This window comes from Palaemon carinicauda, chromosome 11 (assembly GCF_036898095.1).
Source record: "Palaemon carinicauda isolate YSFRI2023 chromosome 11, ASM3689809v2, whole genome shotgun sequence".
NCBI lineage: Eukaryota > Metazoa > Arthropoda > Malacostraca > Decapoda > Palaemonidae > Palaemon > Palaemon carinicauda.
In genome coordinates, this window is record NC_090735.1 from 15,725,411 (window position 1) to 15,732,910 (window position 7,500).

Sequence of the window (7,500 nt, forward strand, 5' to 3'; positions counted from 1 at the left end):
TCAATAATAATTTTGATAATAATTATTTCAATAATAATTTTGATAATAGTTATTCTAATAATAATTTTGATAATAGTTATTTTAATAATAATTTTGATAATAATTATTTTAATAATAATTTTGATAATAAGAATCTAAATAATCTTGATAATAATAATCTTAATAATTCTAATAATAATAATTTTAATCATTTTGATAATAATAATTTCAATAATGTTAACAATAATGATTTTGATAATTTTGAGGTAAGACTAAAAAAAAATATTGTTCCATGGATGTTACCATACATTTTTCTACCTACTCTGTTGAAAATTTACCTTAAAAAAAAAAACGCTAAAAATCCCGGAATATATGTTGCCAGGTATTTACCGTTTTTAAAAACGAATATATTGATGTTAAGGAGTGATATTACAGTCACCAACCCGTGAAAGATAAAAACAAAATAGGGTAAAAATTATCTATTTATTCATTTTTTTAAAATACGGCTGAGAACAGTATATTTTTACAGAATATTTCCAATTAAAACTGGGTTTTTTTTTTTTCTGGCAGTGTAGAGCTTTGTCATTTTAATATTGCTGAACTTTAAGGTAATAAGGAAATGGACAAACGTATGTGGAATCTGGCTTCGAGATTACGGCATGAGGAGTAGCCAGTATCTCAATGTTAACTTTAACCAGAAAAGAAAATTACCATTAATAATAGCAAGTTAAAACAAATGAAAGGAGAGATGTTATTACAACAGCTTTTGTTAGATTTTTGTTTTAGAATATCAATATAATTCACTACTTTAGGTTTGAAATAAAAAACTATAATGAAAATAAATTATTAAACATCTCCGATGAGGATATATCGTTAATATAGTTTATATAGGAAATATTTATTTTAATGTTGTTACTGTTCTTGAAATATTCTATTTTTCCTTTTTTCCTTACCTCACTGGGCTATATTCCCTGTTGGGGCCCCTGGCTTATAGCATCCTGCTTTATAAACTAGGGTTGTAGCCTAGCAAGTAATAATAATAATAATAATGATAATAATAATGATAATAATAAAATCATCATTTTAAGGTAACTACTGAATAAATATACAATCAAGCCATCTTTGATGACATGATTTACTTATTTTTTTTTTCTTTTTCATATGGGTGTTATTTTACATTTCTTTTTTATTTTATTTAAGATTCGCATTTAGATATTAGTAAAATACAATTTATTCCTGCAACGCTGAAGCTTCCTTTGCTTACGGGAGAAATTTATTAATTTTGACAAAATTGAATATTAAAAACGAGCACCAAAGCAAATAAACCAGTTAAGGTATTCCTTGCTAGTCTGATGCTTTCAAAGCCATATTGAGGCAAGACTAATGGCAACATAAGTATAAAAAGTTATGAAATCTAGCTTCTTAAAAGTAAGTCAGAGGGCGAAAGAGTTTGGCTGCAAAGTCAAAGGACCCCATAACTCTCTAGCGGTAGTATCTCAACAGGTGGCTGGTGCTCTGTCCAACCTACTACCTACAATCCTACATGATGGAGAAATGAAGATAGACAGCTAAGAATGAAAGAAAATTGAGATAAGGTTTGAAACCTTATAATGATGAAAATCTATCCTTCGCGACGATTGCCTTTGATTTTCATAAATCTTCCGAAGATTTAGGATGCCTTAATGACATGGCCTTGCGAAGGAGAAGGCTCCAGAAATCGTATTCCGAAGACGATGTTTATTATGAATATAACCCTCGGAGGTAATTCTCGATTACACCGTAGCCAAGTTTTAATCACCAGTGATGACAGTGATTACATTCATAATTTCCTGCATTTCCTAAGCTCCAATCCCTTCTCTCTCTCTCTCTCTCTCTCTCTCTCTCTCTCTCTCTCTCTCTCTCTCTCTCTCTCTCTCTCTCTCTCTCTTCTTTAAGATATGACGTTATCTGTCGAGGATGAAACAATATTTTGAGGCTGAAGACGACTTTTTTCTCCAGTTATGACCGAATTGTACGAGACTTGAATAAAAAAATAGATTATATGAAATAATAATTCATTATATGAGATTACCTTGAGATTAGCTTTTCCTGTTCGTGATATCAACCCTAGATAGAAACATGTTTACTGAAGGTGAATGAGAGTAATTATAAAGTCATCTTTATTTTAAGAGAAGAAGTTCCGGATGTAAGAAAAAATTATAAGATAGACGATATATATATATATATATATATATATATATATATATATATATATATGTGTGTGTGTGTGTGTGTGTGTTTGTGTATATATATACGTATGTATGTATATATATATATATATATATATATATCTATATGTATATATATATATATATCTATATGTATATATATATATATATATATATATATGTATATATATATGCATATATATATATATATATATATATATCTGCCTATATGAGCATATAATATATATATGTATACGCACAAAACCACATACTAATATACACACACAGACACGAATACATAGACGCGTAAAGAAACACATCCTTACACACATATACAGTATAAGAACATTTATATACAGTAAATGTGTATATATAGACTCAGATTTTAAAAAACGCACACCCCGTTGCACAAATATGTATATATACATACATACATACATACATATATATATATATATATATATATATATATATATATATATATATATATATAAATTACGATGTTTTCTAGCAGTGTAGATATAGATATAAGTGTTTATGTAATGTCTGGATTATATTAAGTTTCATAAAGGGGAAAAATAAGATAAATTGTATACTATATATAGCTAGACAAATAAATGATATACTGCACTACATACCGAAACAAAAGCTTTAGATGTCATTAGATGTCATAGTAAAAGGAATCGAGGGAATGTATCTTATCAAACCCTATTAACATAGACTCCGCTGCCTTTCTTAAATTGTACAGGCGTGAGCTGGACTAATACTTTCCATATTTAAAGGTTCTAAAGGCCACTCGTGAATGGTAGAGACAAGGGACAGTGACATTGCCCTAGCAAGAAGGACAATGCCCTAGAGACTGACCATATATACATATGATCAGCGCCCAAGCCGCCTCTCCATCCATGAGGACCAAGGAGGGCCAGGCAATGGCTGCTGATGACTCAGCTGATAGACCTTTAGGCTCCCCCAAACCCCCTGTCCTTAGCTCACAAGGCTGGTGAGGCTTCAGCGATCAAAGAAACTATCAAGTTTGAGCGGGACTCGAACCCCTGTCTGGCGTTCACCAGTCAGGGACGTTACCACATCGAGCACCACAGCAATCAAAACAGTCATATAGCCATATTCTACCCATGTGTCCATACCTCTAAGGATAACTCACTGTTCAAACGCTTTATCATTTGAGATCAGAATTTTACTTTGGCTAGCGTTCCTCTTATCCACGGGATGTCTGATGGTTCAAAAGGATTTACAGTTGGTAATAAACAAAAAATTATTTATGCTTCTACAATGACTGTTATCTTTGAACTCATTGTGTCTTTTTTACATAATCTTAAAGCATTTTGTTTTGTAAAAAGATCCTAACAACAATTATCTTTATAGTACATTATTTATATTGTATACAATACAATATTAAGAGAATTCACGTATTATACTGTAGTATAACTACCCAAAATGCTATAAAATTATTTTTCAAGGATAGTTTAATACTAAATCTATAACATATAATATACTAATTCCTGAAATGTAATACACTAGCTTAAATCCATTAGAGCGATGAGAATAGTAATAACATAATGACGACTTACTTTCAGCAGTATGAAGACATTGAAGATCACTGCAATTAGGCAGGTACCAGACCAATCCAATTATGACATGATGAATAGAACAGACTCTAAACAGCCTCGTTAATCATTCAACAAACGGAAACGGATAGACTTTGTGCCTTTCATTGCGATTCGAAATTAATGTGCAATAATGCTTCTCAATTATTCAACTACTCGTTACATATTATTCGAGCAAATTAATGGAAATTTCGTTCTGGGACTGCGATGGAAATGCTATTTTTATATGCATAACTAATGCAGCGTCTCTCTCTCTCTCTCTCTCTCTCTCTCTCTCTCTCTCTCTCTCTCTCTCTCTCTCTCTCTTAATTGTCAAGCTCTTGCTCATCAGTCTTCATCAGTGGATGTACAGACCAAAAAAGGTCTTAAAGTTGCTAAATCAAATATGCTATTGGTTAAGAGTGAAGAATATCCTAAATGTATGGTTGTATAAACAACCTTAATTCATTTTTCTTGTGTTTTAGTCATAATTTTTTCTTTAAATCTTTTATATATGAATAAGTATAAGACATATAAAGTATATATATATATATATATATATATATATATATATATATATGTATGTATGTATATATATAAATTATATATATATATATCTATATGTATATATATATATATATATATATATATATATATATATATATATATATATATATATATAGAATAACGTACTAGGAAAATTTGGAGTTAGGACTGGCACAGAAAGACCATAATCAGAAGCAACTTGAAGGATATGTCTGAGTCCTTTATTTTGCAGTGAACTAGTAACGGCTGACGATAATGATGATGATACATACACACATACACACAGATGTATATATATACTGTATATATATACATATATATATATATATATATATATATATATATGTATATATATGTATATATATATTATATATATACATATATATGTATATATATATGTATATATATACATACACTCATACATATATATATATATATATATATATACATATGTATATATATATAAATATATATATATATATATATATATATATATATATATATATATATATATATATATATATTTATATATATATGCGTGTATGAGTATGTGTGTGAAAAGCTATTTATTCCCATAAAAGCAAAAATAACTTAGAGTTGAAAACATCAGTTTAAAACTTCTTTCAAGATACAGTCAAAGTATATTCTGATTTGCTTTTATAGATTTCTCACACTTCCTTTGATAAAAGAGATCATTATTACATCTCGTGATTACAGTAGCATATTCTCACTTCTTTTGCAAGTAAATATTTTCCAAAGAGACTATTGTCTTCTTCCCTATAGCTATTTCCGATTTTCCTTCAGTCTATATTCTACTCATAAATTCATTTTCCTGATATCGTTCAATCGTTTTCACAAGGATAAATTGTACGATTTTTTTTTTCCTTTTTCTATGTTCTTCTCGCTTTCTTTTTCAATTTCCATCGAGCATAGGCCTAAAATAGATAAGTGTATCTGGTTACTTATTCAGATATTCCTCGCACGGAAGTCGGAAATGGATACTCCAGAAGTTTTATTCTGACCAATTGAAGTTTGAAAACGGTTCTCGGAGCTTTGTTCTGATTGAAAGTCGAGCTGGAAAGTTAGTGTGTTATTTCCATAGCGAACAAAGCCAATATTGTGAACAAAAGCTGTGAAAAAAACTTTGTTAATAGTACGTTGTCACACATACTGAATAGAAGATTGTAGGCGTAGGCTGTAGGGTACTCTATATAGTGACTCCATCTCCTTTTAAAGGTTTAAATGTCACACATGAATGGCTGAGGCAAGAGACAGTGATATTGCTCTATCAAGCAGGACAATGCCCTAGAAACTGGGCATATATACATATGATCAGCGATCAAACCCCTCTCCCCACAAGCTAGACCAGGGAGGACTAGACAATGGCTGCTGATGACTCAGCAAGTAGACTTATGGCCTTACCCAAATTCCTCATCCTTAGCTCACAAGGATGGTGAGGTTGCAGAAACTATAGAAACTGTCGAGTTTGAGCAGGACTCGAACACCATTCCGGGGAGTACCAGGCAGGGACGCTTCCATTAGGCCACCACAACCCTTTTGAAGATATAAGCTAAAGTAGGTACGCGGATGAGTGATATAGCAGTTAGCTCACATTTTGTAGGTCATGAATCATTCTCGGCTACTTAATTTAATTATGCATGGTCATCAGGATTTATTATGATCAACAAAAATGTTCTGATATTAGCATTCTCGACCTTAGAGATTGGCTGATAAACTGGAAGGCTTACCCAACATATATACACACACATATAAAGCATATATATATATATATATATATATATATATATATATATATATATATATATATATATATATATACTGTACAGTATATATATATATATATATATATATATGTATATATATATATATATATATATATATATATATATATATATATATATATACGTATATATATGCGTGTGTGAACAACAACAGCAACAACAACAACAAAAACAAATGCAACTTTTTATAGCTAACTGCGGGACGAAGGCCTCGGTCATGTTTTAAGTCACGTCTGAGGTTTGCCCATTTTCATAACCACGCTAGTCACTGCAGATTGGCGATGGTAGGAGACCTTAGTCTAATCGCTCACAACAAACTAATCAAGTACGAGTGGCGCTGACAATTTTGCTGATCATGGTGATATACAAACCCATTAGCATGCACTATATATATATATATATATATATATTATATATACATATATATATAAATATATATATATATATATATATATATATATATATATATACACCTCTGTGTTTGTACATGTGTAAGAGTCCTCAGAACTCAGATATAGTTTTATGTCTTTACTTCAATTTCCTATATAATGTTATTCACACTATCACGAACACACACACACACACACACACACACATATATATATATATATATATGTATGTATAGTTATGTATATATATGTTCATGTACCCACACATACACACATATATCATCATCATCATCATCATCATCAGCATATTTAAATCATATATATATATATATATATATATATATATATATATACCCATACACACACGCACATATATATATATATATATATATATATATATATATATATATATATATATATATATATATATATATATATATAGATGAAATTATGTGTGTTTTAGCGCATGTAAATAATAAGTATTACATAGGAAACTAAATATGTAAAGCTCTGAAAAAAAGATATATTAAAACGATATCCTCCTTTCATATTAAGGAAATTAATCATGTATTGCACCGAATTTCTTCAATATGAATAGTCTATATAACTTTCTCATACATAAGTAACAATCTCATTTGAATGTCAAATATATAGTGGGTCGGTAACAAGATTTCAATTTCGTTTTAAGAAGACGCCAGGAGCTTAGATGTAAAAAGCAAGCGAAGATGAGAGCATGTTTCTTTTTTCAAAAGGTAACGTCTGAATATCCCAATGTTTTTGTAAATTTTTTGTATGTTTTACACTGTGTTTTTTAATTTTGTAGTTTTTCTGTAATCTTATAACAGGTTTTTCTATTTTACTCAGTTTAAGCAGCTTTATTTTTCTATTTTTACATTTTTTTTTTAATATTTATTGTATGTTCTTTCCGTTTTTTACATATATCCGTATGTACAGATGTACACTCTTTTTTACA